A 15,897-nucleotide genomic window follows, 5' to 3' on the forward strand; every position below is an offset into this window, starting at 1 on the left:
CCTACCTACTGGCCAACTGATGTAAATAAAATCCCTGACTTGCTTGATTTTTTATCGCTAAAAATCTATCTCCTCGATATATACAGGTCTGCTCTTCATTTGACCTTTCTTCCGATCACACTCCAATCATAGCAACAATAAATACAACTATTATCGACAAAAGCCACCAATCTCCTTATACAATAGACTAACAAATTGGGATTTCTTCCGCGAAACATTCAATAATACTGTTGATACCACTTTACCATTGAAAACAACTGATGATGTGGACCATGCAGTAAACCATTTAACGCACAACATAATAAATGCAGTTCGAGCCTCTACACCTTCTCTGGAGTATATTTCTGGTCATGACTATCCTGCATATATTTTAAATAAAATTGTAGAAAAACGTAAGTTGCGTAGAAATTGGCACAATAGTAGATCTCCTGAGGACAAACGTAAACTTAATAAAGCTACCAAAGTGTTAAAAAAAATACTGCAGAACTTTAAAAATGAAGGTCTTCAAAGTTACCTTCAGAACTTAACTCCTACTGCAGACTCTAACTATTCACTCTGGAAAGCAACAAGGCGTTTTACTCGTCCAATTCAAGACATTCCACCTATCCGTCAGTCCCAGGGTGAATGGGCAAGAAAACCAATAGATAAAGCCAATCTCTTCGCCTCCTACCTGGCAGATGTATTCAAACCATCTTCACCTTCAGTACCTGCAGAAGATGAAGACGTCTGGACATTTATGCACTCACCTTTCCAATTATCTCCACAAATAGAACCGTTTACCTCAATGGAAGTCAAAGCAACAATTGCATCACACGTTAATCCGAAAAAAGCACCTGGCCTCGACTTAATCAACGGAAAGATGATCAAAGAATTACCAAAAAAAGGAATAGCGTATATTACCTCACTATTCAACGCCATTTTACGCCTAGGCTACTATCCTACTTCATGGAAAGTAGCAGTGATTACACTCATTCACAAGCCAGGTAAACCACCTCACGACGTTACGTCATACCGACCAATCAGTCTCTTATCCTCTTTATCTAAGCTATTTGAAAAAATGTTCACTAATCGCCTACTAAATGTCTTGGATGTCCCTACTCTTCCCGACCATCAGTTCGGGTTTCGGAAATACCATTCAACAATTGAACAGGTCCATAGAATAACTCGTCAACTATCGCAAGATCTTGAAAAGAAAAAATACTGCTCCGCAGTATTCCTGGACATAAGGCAAGCTTTCGACAAAGTCTGGCACACCGGACTACTTTATAAACTTAAGAAAATATTTCCATATCCTTTTTTCCTGATCCTTAAATCCTACCTTACAGATAGAAAATTCATGGTTAAATATCAAAACCAATTCACTTCAGCTTATCCAATCTTGTCCGGTGTTCCACAAGGCAGCGTACTTGGGCCCATACTGTACACAATTTACACGGCAGATCTACCTACCTCGGAAGGGATAACTACTGCTACATTTGCAGACGATACAGCTCTGCTAGCATCTGAGAGTGATCCACGAAACGCGACTGATATTCTCCAACGTCATCTGCACTTACTAGAAAAATGGTGTCAGAAATGGCGAATCAATATCAACGAAAGTAAATCAGCTCATATAACCTTCACATTGCGCAGAGGCACGTGTCCCCCTGTGGTCATTAATGGGGTAAATATTCCTGTTAGAGACTCGATCAAATATTTAGGTATTATCCTAGACAAAAGGCTGACATGGAAGCAACATATACAAACCAAAGTAAAACACCTCAAAGAACGAGTAAGAAAAATTATTGGCTGTTTGGTAGATCGTCTAAGTTAGATTTGGAAAAAAAGCTCGCTATCTATAAAGCTATTCTAAAACCCATATGGACTTACGGAATCCAACTATGGGGAACTGCGAGTAACTCCAATATAGAGATTTTACAGAGGTTCCAATCAAAAACTCTACGAAACATCTGCAATGCCCATGGTACGTTACAAACGAAAGAATTCATCAAGATTTAAGAATATCTACAATAAAAGAAGAAATTGTTAGCTTCAGTGAACGCTACAACTCCCGTTTAGCCAAACATCCCAACCCTTTAGCAAAAAATTTACTGGAAACAAATGAACTAGTACGAAGACTAAAAAGGTTCTACCTTCTGACCTTAAAACAAGATTTGAATGATTTAAAACATAGTAATATTATTTGAGTCTAATGTATTATATCTACACTCACCATTGTAAATTTATTTATTTACATTTCATGTTATTACATCACGCCAGCCTAAAGTACTTATAATTCTCGTCGAGAATTGATTGTATGTTCTGTAATGAATAAAAAAAAAAAAAAAAAAAAAATTTGTCATATATATGTGATGGTATGAGTATGGGTGGGTGAAAGAATCGATCGGTGACGAAAAAGAAAGAAACCGTGTCGTTAGATTAGAGTGTTGATTTCTTTTGTAAGGTAACACCGTCTGGATTTGTCGCTTTTATGTGGCCCCATCCGACTATCTCAAACGTAGTCGATTTTAAAGTTTAAAAGATTTTTAAGTTTTAAAGATTTAAAAGAAGGAAGAGCATTTATTTGTGATCGGGAATCATCGCGAAGTTTCTAGAAGGGTAGGAAATGATAGGAGGAAATGCTAGGAAATGACGTGTGACGATGGAGGGGATGTTAGGCATATATAGGAAACGAAAAAGGCCGGTGAGGATAGTACGATAAAGTTCAATGTTTATACGAAGAGTGTTGGGGTGAAAGAAAACGAGAAAAACAGAAGACAACAGGGGACTGCGAAGGAACACGAAAGACAACGTTTGGCGACGAAGAACCGAGTAAGCCGTGACATTCGCTAATTATGACGGTTGTCTTCGGATTACGGCGTAAATGGTAACACCTAATATCTCGTGGCGACAGATTGTTAATTTAGATTATAGATGCTTTCCGTTCTATCTCTTATATTCTAAAATCGTTTAATAATTACTATTAAATGTTATTACTTTAAAAAATAATAATCAATTAAAAAAATTAAAAAATCTTTCAATATTACAACTTTCAACATAGAGCAGAATCAACAGTAACATTATCTTCATTTTACGATGTTATGATTTTATATATTCAAAGAAATTTAGGATAATAATATATTGATATTCTCAAAATGTTTCGATAAATATTGTTTAATCTAACAATATTTTGATAAGTTTTAAATAATAACAAGGATAGGTTTAATTTTCTTTTTAAATAGTTCTAATTGACTCCTTTTCCTGTAATACTCATAGTCAGTTCATAGGTGAATGTGGAATTCTCTCTTTCCAGTAAGTCATTCGAAAGGATATCTAACGAACTAAAATTAGTAATTCCGATAATTTTAATGGCAAGTTAATTGTGGATAAGAAACGTCTCTTTTCATGGAAATGCAATATATATTTACAAAATAAAATACAAGAACAAATACTAATACAATAAGACGAGAAAGCTGTTTGATTACTAATTGCTAAATTTTTCTTTAGATTTTCATTTTCTTATTTGGTTTATGGCTCGCAATAAGAAACACTAACGTTATTCAACTGTTTACAGTTTTGTGACGATTTTCCATTCTTTCTTGCGTTCAATATTCGTAAACTCTATGTCCAACATATACTAAAGATATATCTCACTCGTCATCATACAAACATATCATAATAAATTGATTGACTACCTAGTACAAAACGTAAATAAACAACAATATCCTTGTAAAGAACAATTATTTTACTTTTTGTTCAAATTCATTTTTACAATAATTTAATCTCCAGAATAAATTCTTACGTGTTAAGTATAAATATATTTCCTTAATATGTAAGATTAAAAAATAATTCTGTGTGAACATTTTTGATAATACGCAAGAATACTGTTTAAGGATGGAAACACAGCTTTTTTGCATATTTCAATTTTTTTTTCACCTTTGCTAATTTAACGTTTTAAGCCGAACATTTTTTTTTGTAAATAGTTCATAGAATAAATTTTCTAATGTGAAATATTTTGTGTGTGTGTGTGTGTGTGTGTGTGTGTGCTCGCAGAAGATCTAATATTAATGTGATATTTTTTTTGATTACATAATTATTTTCGATAACTGCAAATTACAAGGAATTGCACAGAAGAACAATTAGCTTCTCTTGTTTTTTTGTCTATTCTTGTAGCATCTGTAGTTATTCATTTTCCATTAAACTTAATTCAATTGAGTATGCAATTGCAAGTCCTGCTATTAAATTGAATGATAGGTTAGGATATTTACCTATATAAGTTTTTATTTTATAGTCGTGGATTCCATTACAGAATTGATCGCGTAATATTTTGCCTGAGAGATCTTTATATTTGCACTTATCATATAATTTTCGTAAAACCTTTGCATAATGTTCTATTGTTTCTTGTTCATATTGTTTGCGAACAACGAAAAGTTTTCTGTGTAAATACTCTTCAGGTGATATACGTAAACGACGAAGTGGATTGTATAGTATACCTTGGAAATTAAATTCAAAGTTGTATACAGGAGCGTGACGTCCTCGTAGAAGAACTTCATAATGCACCATGTTACAGAAGAATTTAATAACTTCATCGTTTGATAATTTGATAGACATTGCTATGTACTCAAATTTGTTTAACCATTCACAAAAATCTTCTCCATATAATGGATGGTATGTTTTTAACCTTAAATGAGCTAACTGCATACGAGTAATTATTTTTTTAAATTTTATTAATTCAGTGGCGAATTCTACCATTTCGTCGAATGAAAAGCAGCGAAATTTTTTTAAAATAGTTTTTATTTCATTGTCATATATCCCATTAAGAAATAGTTCGAGTAATATTTCGTCTGAACGATTTGTGTTAGAGCACTTATCGGATAATTTTCGTAAACTATTAACATAATTTTTAATCGTTTCATGTTTATATTGTTCACGACAAAGAAGACGCGCTTTTTGTATATCACTATCATTGGTAGGAGAAAAATACTGAAGGTACGAATTTATCATCTCCTCGTATGAAAGTTCAGAAAAGTTGATAGAAGGACAAATCATTTTTACTGCAGAATGGACATCATTGTCGATCATATTATTGAATAATTCAATCATTCTATTGTCTTTTACTTTAATTATATTTGCTACATACTCAAATTTATGTAACCACTCATGAAAATTGTCTGCATTCTTTGAGTTGTAAATATTAATCATTGAAAGAGCTGGGTTTATATAACGAGCTATTTCAATTACATTTGCAAATACTTTATTCGCTATGTATTTTGCTGAAGCGGGAGACACTTTATTCATATATTCTGTAAGTTTCATGGTGTTGAATCTAATAATGTATTGGTAAGCAATTTTATTTTCTAAATAATATCTATAAATACTATTACTGTACATCTTACGTAATTCACAAGCATAGTCTGTTACCACTTTTAGTTCGAAATCGTTTCGATGCTTAAAAGAATTTCTTTGCGAAATAATTTCAGGAGAATGATTAAAGTAACAAATGTAATAATTTATTATCTCTTCGTATGACAGTTCGGTGAAGTTAATAGCAGGGTATTTTTTCATGACACGCTCGTGGATGTTTTCATGCACCATTTCAATGAATAATTCAGCCATTTTTTCATCTGGTACATAAGTTACATTTGCAAGATATTCAAATTTATTTAACCACCACCAAAAAATTTTTTCTTCATTTTGTTCGTTATGATAAACCATTCGAATGGATTCATTTATATAATGAATTAAATCATCATCTTCGTTGTAACGATCTACGATGTTCATCGTTTATTTTAAAAAGAAAACGCTTTGTATTTTTTATTATACTTATATCGATAATATTATAAATATTCTTTTTTTGGTTTTTTTTTTTACTTTCACTAATAACCTTGATAATATACTCCGGATAAAATAATTCAAAACACTCTTCCTTTAGGAACACGTGCACGTTTTATATTTTTTGTTACTTTTTTCTTTATATTTATATATAAGTAAAGGATTTTAGTGTTTTAATTTATATTAAAGATTTTTCTCAATAACCGTAAAGCTGATGTGTATGAACGTACGAAAATTATATTAATATCCGAACAGTTTTAAGTATACTTAACGACTAACCGATTTAAATCTTATTGTTTTTATATAGAAGTGTAGAAGGGAATTTATTGTTTGTCCTACATTAGTCGTTGGTAGAGATAATAATATATATACCGAGTATCACAATAAACAGTTCTTGTCATATTATAAATTTAAGCTAAGAACAAAGAAAAAAATTACATGATCCTATTCTTTTGACGATATTATTAAATTCTGTATTAATTGAAACCTATAATATTGACACATATAAATATTCTTACAATATTTTGATAAGTATTAAATGATAACAGGCTTCGTTTTGATTTTTTACACATAAAAATTAAAATTTAGGCCTCCTAAAACTGAAGGGGTTATATCCACTTGTGATTTTCAAAAAAAATTTTTTTTTTTTTTTTCATTTTTTGAATGTAAATATATTCAAGAATATTCTCTGAAAATTTCAAATCGATCCGACAATTAGTTTCGGAGATATGAGCGTATTAGTAAGAACGTCTCCGAGCGTTCGAAAGTAAGCGGAGCACGAGCCGGAGTAGCAGCTGTTTCTGGTAGCCGCTATACTTTTGATCTCGACTTATATTGTGTTTGGGACCCTAAGATAATAATACAAAAGGTCTAGTTTATACGTGAAACCTATGTTGAGGAATTTTAAGTTAAAAATATGTGAACTCATCAGTTAAAAGTGATCTTCCACGTGGACAAGTTGTGTTTTTGCTCAGTTTGTGTATTTCTCAGTGTGTATAGTTTAATTAATTAAAGTAAAAAATGCCTCGTAAAATTAGCAGAGAAACTCGTAGAACTTCCAGTGAACAGTTGTCTCGAAGAAATAAACGGAAGAACGTTTTTAATCCGAAAACCGTGGAATATGATGATAGCAGTTTGATTATGAGGCCTTACCACCTGATGTTGCAACAGCTATTTTTCCAATTTACGAAGATCTAAGTAACAAAAAATTATTGGAACGATGCGTTGGTGGTTTTACCCAGAACAATAATGAAAGTTATAATCAGCTGATATGGAAAATAACTCCAAAAATTATTCCAGCTGGCTCTAAAATTGTGGAAATAGCAGCAAACATTGCAGCCGGGGTCTTTAATGAAGGTAAAACATCTCTTCTTTATTATATGAGTGCTATGGGATTATCACTTGGACCCAATGCTCATTCCTTCGTGAGTAAAGAGGACGCAGAGCGCATCTCAATTTCGGACGCAAGAGCGCAAGGGTCGACGCGCGAGGGGAGAATGGCTCGTAGACAACAACAACTAAACATTTTGGATGCAAACGACGAAGTAGAGGGTTCCTCTTATGGTACTGGAATAGATGACACGATGTAAGTTGAAAAAAAAAATTTTTAATTTAGTGTAAATCATTCCCGAAACTTTAAACGCGTTTATCTCGAAACCGTGTTTTCAGAGTCGGTGTACAAAATTTCTCCGAAACCGCTAAACCGATCGGTTTGAAATTTTCACACGACTTACTCAGATATATTTTTCAGGTAATGATCGAAGGAATAAGGTTTTGGACAATAATTTCGATTTTTTAAGCCACTTTGAAGTGAAAAATTTTCATGAAAAACTGAATTTTTTTTTTGAACAGCCGCCATTTTGTCAAAAATCAAAATTTTGACTAGACCTTCGATCATTACCTGTATTTATTTATTATAAAACTAAATATTTTTGGTTTTTGGTTTTCAGATAATTTGGACCAGAGATATCTTGTACACCGCCAAGCACTTTTTTTTGGAGGTCTCTCCGCAGATCATCTACAGGAGCTAGGGGATCCAATATTTTTTTAAATAAACCGCTGATTGTTAAAGTACATTAAATTCTCTTTAAGTACATTTTTTCAATTAATGTATAAAATAAAATGCCTCGTCGGAAAAAATTCACAAAAAAACGCGTTTTTTCTGCCTCGCAAGTGGATATAACCCCTTAACCCATAATGAGTCCAAACATGAATATTTGATCCCTTCTCTTTAGTTATTTTTCTAAAAGGATATCCGACGAACACAAATAGGAATTCTGATTATATTTCGATTATTTTGTTAAATAGAACAACTTTTTGTCACGGAAAAACAATATATTTTGATAAATAAAATACAAAAATAATACAAATACAATAATACGAGTTCGCTGTTTGACTATTAGACGCTAACTGCCTTTCTAGACCTATTCTTTTTTATACACTGTTTATGTTTAACTGTTAGAAAGTCTATCGTTATTCAATGTTTACATTATTGACTTGTTTCCTACTCTGACGTGCATTCAATATTCTACACTCCATGTGTGACACATAGAAAAAATTTGTTTTACTCCTCTCCGCACACATACATCAATATAATAAATAACATATTTGTTTATTTAATTTAAAAAATTTAAATAAAATCGATTATAAATTCTAGTTTACATTTTATGTTTACAAAAGTTTTGCGTTCATAATAAACATTTATGTATTAAATAAAAATACATTTCTTTAATTGCTTAAAATCAAAAAAGAAACATTTAAATTCTTTTGATAACTATAGAAATATTGTCTAAGAATAGAAACACAAATTCTCGAGTAATTATCTCCTCCATTAATATGTACTTACATAATTTTTTAATGAAACTTCTTTGTTCGGAAATAATTGATAAATAAACTTTACTGGTTTTTAATACTTATTGTGCTCGTAAAGTATGTTTTGATAATAAAATATTCTTTTATCAGTTAATAATTTTCGTCAATTCCAAAAGATACATAATGCACTAACTTACTCTCCGCATACTCTATTTTATTTGTTTATTAGTTAAGTATCCGTAATTTTTATAAGCTTTTTTATCCACTCCTCAAAGAAAGTATTTCCCTCGTAAACGCAATTGCAGATGCTACCGTATCATCGTATGATAAGTTAGGTATATTACTTCAATAAGTTATTACAATCTCTTTCTAGTAAGTCATTCGAAAGGATATCTGACGAACTAAAATTAGTAATTCCGATAATTTTAATGGCAAGTCAATTGGGATAAGAAACGTCCTTTTCATGGAAATGCTATATATTTACAAAATAAAATACAAGAACAAATACTAATACAATAAGACAAGAAAGCTGTTGATTACTAATTGCTAACTTTTTCTTTAGATTTTCATTTTCTTATTTGGTTTATGGCTCGCTATAAGAAACACTAACGTTATTCAACTGTTTACAGTTTTGTGACGATGTTCATTCTTTCTTGCGTTAATATTCGTAAACTCTTTGTCCAACATATACTAATGATATATCTCGCTCGTCCTCATACATATTACAAATATATCATAAATAAATTGATTGACTACCTAGTACAAAACGTAAATAAACAACAATATCCTTGTAAAGAACAATTATTTTACTTTTTGTTCAAATTCATTTTTACAATAATTTAATCTCCAGAATAAATTCTTACGTGTTAAGTATAAATATATTTCCTTAATTATGTAAGATTAAAAAATAATTCTGCGTGAACATTTTTGATAATACGCAAGAATACTGTTTAAGGATGGAAACACAGCTTTTTTGCATATTTCAATTTTTTTTTCACTTTTGCTAATTTAACGTTTTAAGCCGAACATTTTTTTTCTAAATAGTTCATAGAATAAATTTTCTAATGTGAAATATTTTGTGTGTGTGTGCTCGCAGAAGATCTAATATTAATGTGATATTTTTTTGATTACATAATTATTTTCGATAACTGCAAATTACAAAGAATTGCACAGAAGAACAATTAGCTTCTCTTGTTTTTTTGTCTATTCTTGTAGCATCTGTAGTTATTCATTTTCCATTAAACTTAATTCAATTGAGTATGCAATTGCAAGTCCTGCTATTAAATTGAATGATAGGTTAGGATATTTACCTATATAAGTTTTTATTTTATAGTCGTGGATTCCATTACAGAATTGATCGCGTAATATTTTGCCTGAGAGATCTTTATATTTGCACTTATCATATAATTTTCGTAAAACCTTTGCATAATGTTCTATTGTTTCTTGTTCATATTGTTTGCGAACCACGAAAAGTTTTCTGTGTAAATACTCTTCAGGTGATATACGTAAACGACGAAGTGGATTGTATAGTATACCTTGGAAATTAAATTCAAAGTTGTGTACAGGAGCGTGAGTCTACGAGAAGAAATTCATAATGCACCATGTTACAGAAGAATTTAAAAACTTCATCGTTTGATAATTTGATAGAATCTGCTATGTACTCAAATTTGTTTAACCATTCACAAAAATCTTCTCCATATAATGGATGGTATGTTTTTAACCTTAAATGAGCTAACTGCATACGAGTAATTATTTTTTTAAATTTATTAATTCAGTGGCGAATTCATTTCGTCGAATGAAAAGCAACGAAATTTTTTTAAAATAGTTTTTATTTCATTGTCATATATCCCATTAAGAAATAGTTCGAGTAATATTTCGTCTGAACGATTTGTGTTAGAGCACTTATCGGATAATTTTCGTAAACTATTAACATAATTTTTAATCGTTTCATGTTTATATTGTTTACGACAAAGAAGACGCGCTTTTTGTATATCACTATCATTGGTAGGAGAAAAATACTGAAGGTACGAATTTATCATCTCCTCGTATGAAAGTTCAGAAAAGTTGATAGAATGACAAATCATTTTTACGGTCGAATGGACATCATTGTCGATCATATTATTGAATAATTCAATCATTCTATTGTCTTGTACTTTAATTATATTTGCTACATACTCAAATTTATGTAACCACTCATGAAAATTGTCTGCATTCTTTGAGTTGTAAATATTAATCATTGAAAGAGCTGGGTTTATATAACGAGCTATTTCAATTACATTTGCAAATACTTTATTCGCTATGTATTTTGCTGAAGCGGGAGACACTTTATTCATATATTCTGTAAGTTTCATGGTGTTGAATCTAATAATGTATTGGTAAGCAATTTTATTTTCTAAATAATATCTATAAATACTATTACTGTACATATTACGTAATTCACAAGCATAGTCTGCTACCACTTTTAGTTCGAAATCGTTTCGATGCTTAAAAGAATTTCTTGCGAAATAATTTCAGGAGAATGATTAAAGTAACAAATGTAATAATTTATTATCTCTTCGTATGACAGTTCGGTGAAGTTAATAGCAGGGTATTTTTTCATGACACGCTCGTGGATGTTTTCATGCACCATTTCAATGAATAATTCAGCCATTTTTTCATCTGGTACATAAGTTACATTTGCAAGATATTCAAATTTATTTAACCACCACCAAAAAATTTTTTCTTCATTTTGTTCGTTATGATAAACCATTCGAATGGATTCATTTATATAATGAATTAAATCATCATCTTCGTTGTAACGATCTACGATGTTCATCGTTTATTTTAAAAAGAAAACGCTTTGTATTTTTTATTATACTTATATCGATAATATTATAAATATTCTTTTTTTGGTTTTTTTTTTTACTTTCACTAATAACCTTGATAATATACTCCGGATAAAAATAATTCAAAACACTCTTCCTTTAGGAACACGTGCACGTTTTATATTTTTTGTTACTTTTTTCTTTACGTTTGTATATAAGTAAAGGGGGGATGTTAGTGTTTTTATTTATATTAAAGATTTTTCTCAATAACCGTAAAGCTTAAGTGTATAAACGTACGAAAATTATATTAATATCCGAACAGTTTAAAGTATACTTAACGACTAACCGATTTAAATCTTATTGTTTTTATATAGAAGTGTAGAAGGGAATTTATTGTGTGTCCTACATTAGTCGTTAGTAGAGGTAATAATATATATACCGAGTATCACAATAAACAGTTCATGCCATATTATAAATTTAAGCTAGGAACAGAGTAAACAATTACATGATACTATTCTTTTGTCGATGTTAGGAATTTCTATATTTATTGAAACCTATAATATTGACACATATAAATATTCTTACAATATTTTGATAAGTATTAAATGATAACAAGCTTTGTTTGGATTTTTTACACATAAAAATTAAAATTTAGGCCTCCTAAAACTTAACCTATAATGAGTCCAAACATGAATGTTTGATCCCTTCTCTTTAGTTATTTTTTTAAAAGAATATCCGACGAACAGAAATAGGAATTCTGAATATATTTCGATTGTTTTGGGTAAATAAAAGAACTTCTTGTCACGGAAAAACAATATAATTTGATAAATAAAATACAAAAATAATACTAATACAATAATACGAGTTCGCTGTTTGACTATTAGACGCTAACTGCCTTTCTAGACCTATTCTTTTTTATACACTGTTTATGTTTAACTGTTAGAAAGTTATCGTTATTCAATGTTTACATTATTGACTTGTTTCCTACTCTGACGTGCATTCAATATTCTACAATCCATGTGTGACACATAGAAAAGATTTGTTTTACTCCTCTCCGCACACATACAACAATATAATAAATAACATATTTGTTTCTTTAATTTAAAAAATTTAAATAAAATCGATTATAAATTCTTGTTTACATTTTATGTTTACAAAAGTTTTGCGTTCATAATAAACATTTATGTATTAAATAAAAATACATTTCTTTAATTGCTTAAAATCAAAAAAGAAACATTTAAATTCTTTTGATAACTATAGAAATATTGTCTAAGAATAGAAACACAAATTCTCGAGTAATTATCTCCTCCATATTAATATGTACTTACATAATTTTTTATGAAACTTCTTTGTTCGGAAAAATTGATAAATAAACTTTACTGGTTTTTAATACTTATTGTGCTCGTAAAGTATGTTTTGATAATAAAATATTCTTTTATCAGTTAATAATTTTCGTCAATTCCAAAAGATACATAATTGCACTAACTTACTCTCCGCATACTCTATTTTATTTGTTTATTAGTTAAGTATCCGTAATTTTTATAAGCTTTTTTATCCACTCCTCAAAGAAAGTATTTCCCTCGTAAACGCAATTGCAGATGCTACCGTATCATCGTATGATAAATTAGGTATATTACTTCAATAAGTTATTACAATCTCTTTCTAGTAAGTCATTCGAAAGGATATCTGACGAACTAAAATTAGTAATTCCGATAATTTTAATGGCAAGTTAATTGTGGATAAGAAACGTCTCTTTTCATGGAAATGCAATATATATTTACAAACTAAAATACAAGAACAAATACTAATACAATAAGACGAGAAAGCTGTTTGATTACTAATTGCTAACTTTTTCTTTAGATTTTCATTTTCATATTTGGTTTATGGCTCGCTATAAGAAACACTAACGTTATTCAACTGTTTACAGTTTTGTGACGATGTTCCATTCTTTCTTGCGTTCAATATTCGTAAACACTTTGTCCAACATATACTAATGATATATCTCGCTCGTCCTCATACATATTACAAACATATCATAATTAAATTGATTGACTACCTAGTACAAAACGTAAATAAACAACAATATCCTTGTAAAGAACAATTATTTTACTTTTTGTTCAAATTCATTTTTACAATAATTTAATCTCCAGAATAAATTCTTCCGTGTTTAGTATAAACATATTTCCTTAATTGTGTAAGATTAAAAAATTATTCTGTGTGAACATTTTTGATAATACGCAAGAATACTGTTTAAAGTTGGAAACACAGCTTTTTTGCATATTTCAATTTTTTTTTCACTTTTGCTAATTTAACGTTTTAAGCCGAACATTTTTTTTCTAAATAGTTCATAGAATAAATTTTCTAATGTGAAATATCTTTTGTGTGTGTGTGTGTGTGTGCTCGCAGAAAATCTAATATTAATTTGATATTTTTTTGATTACATAATTATTTTCGATAACTGCAAATTACAAAGAGTTGCACAGAAGAACAATTAGCTTCTCTTGTTTTTTTGTCTATTCTTGTAGCGTCTGTAGTTATTCATTTTCCATTAAACTTAATTCAATTGAGTATGCAATTGCAAGTCCTACTGTTAAATTAAATGATAGATTAGGATATTTACCTATATAAGTTTTTATTTTATTGTCGTGGATTCCATTACAGAATTGATCGCGTAATATGTTGCCTGAGAGACCTATATTATTGCACTTATCATATAATTTTTGTAAAACCAGTGCATAATGTTCTATTGTTTCTTGTTCATATTGTTTACGAACAACGAAAAGTCTTCTGTGTAAATACGCTGGAGCTGTTATACGTAAATAACCAAGGGGAATGTTTAGTATACCATGGAAATTAAATTCAAGGGTGTGTACAGGAACGCGACTAAAACCTAGAAGAACTTCATAATGCAACATTTTACATAAGAATTCAAAATTTTCATCGTCTGATAATTTGATAGAATTTGCTATGTACTCAAACTTGTTTAACCATTCACAAAAATCTTCTCCATATACTGGATGGTATGTTTTTAACCTTAAATGAGGTAACTGCATACGAGTAATTATTTTTTTAAATTCTATTAATTCAGTGGCGAATTCTACCATTTCGTCGAATGAAAAGCAACGAAATTTTTTTAAAATAGTTTTTATTTCATTATCATAGATCCCATTAAGAAATTGTTCGAATAATATTTCATCTAGACGACTTCTATTAGAGCACTTTTTGGATAATCTTCGTAAACAATTAGCATAATTTTCAATCGATTCATCTTTATATTGTTTACGACAAAGAAGACGCGTTTTATTTAAATCGCTATCAACGACAGGAGAAAAATATTGAAGGTAAGAATTTATTATCTCCTCGTACGGAAGTTTAGATGAGTTTATAGAAGGATAAATCATTTTTACGGTCGAATGGACATCATTGTCGATCATATTATTGAATAATTCAATCATTCTATTGTCTTGTACTTTAATTATATTTGCTACATACTCAAATTTATGTAACCACTCATGAAAATTGTCTGCATTCTTTGAGTTGTAAATTTTAATCATCGATAAAGCTGGATTTATGTAATGAGCTACATCAATGGCTCGTGCAAATACAGTGGCCGCTGTGTATTGTGATGAAGCGGAAGACTCTATTTTTATATATTTTGCAAGTACTGTTTCGCAGAATTCACTCAAATATTGGATAGATGTTCTATATTCTAGACGAAGTCTATAAGTGAAATCACTGTACATATCTCCTAATTTACAAGCATAGTCTCTTACAATTTCTTGTTCGTAATCGTTTCGATGCTTAAAAGAATTTCTCTGCGAAAGAATTTCAGGAGAATGATTAAAGTAACAAATGTAATAATTTATTATCTCTTCGTATGACAGTTCGGTGAAGTTGATAGCTTGGTATTTTTCTTTGACACGCTTGTGGATATCTTCATGCACCATTTCAATGAATAATTCAGCCATTTTTTCATCTGGTACCTTACTTTCGTTTGCTAAAAATTCAAATTTATTTAACCACCACCAAAAAATCTTTTTTTCATTTTGTTCGTTATGATAAACCATTCGAAAAGAGTCATTTATATAATTAGTTAATTCCTTATCTTCGAGTAAACGATCATCGATGTTCATTGTTATTTTTAAACAGAAAATGCTTTGTATTTTTTATTATACGTATATCGATAATATTATAAATATTCTTATATTGATTTTTTTTGGCTTTCACTATTAATTTTGATAATAAACTTTTCATAGAATAATTCGTAGCACTTTCCTTTTCAGAACACGTGTACGTTTCATATCTTCTGTTATTTTTTTCTTTACAATTATATATATGTAAAGGATTTTAGTGTTTTAATTTATATTAAAGATTTTTCTCGATAACCGTAAAGCTGACGTGTATAAACGTACGAAAATTATACTAATATCAGAACAGTTTAACGTATGCTTAATGACTAATGGATTTAAAT

The 15,897-nt window shown here is 29.8% G+C and overlaps 1 long non-coding RNA gene across 1 annotated transcript; it reads left to right on the top strand.

The window, feature by feature from the left end:
* Positions 1–6,415: 6,415 nt before the first annotated feature.
* LOC122513411 lies at positions 6,416–7,962 on the top strand. Its single transcript, XR_006302750.1, has 2 exons — positions 6,416–7,396; positions 7,761–7,962. It is a non-coding gene; the product is annotated as an uncharacterized LOC122513411 (long non-coding RNA).
* Positions 7,963–15,897: the final 7,935 nt, after the last annotated feature.

The sequence above is a fragment of the Polistes fuscatus genome, unplaced genomic scaffold, assembly GCF_010416935.1.
Source record: "Polistes fuscatus isolate 324 unplaced genomic scaffold, CU_Pfus_HIC Scaffold12, whole genome shotgun sequence".
Taxonomy (NCBI): Eukaryota; Metazoa; Arthropoda; class Insecta; order Hymenoptera; family Vespidae; genus Polistes; species Polistes fuscatus.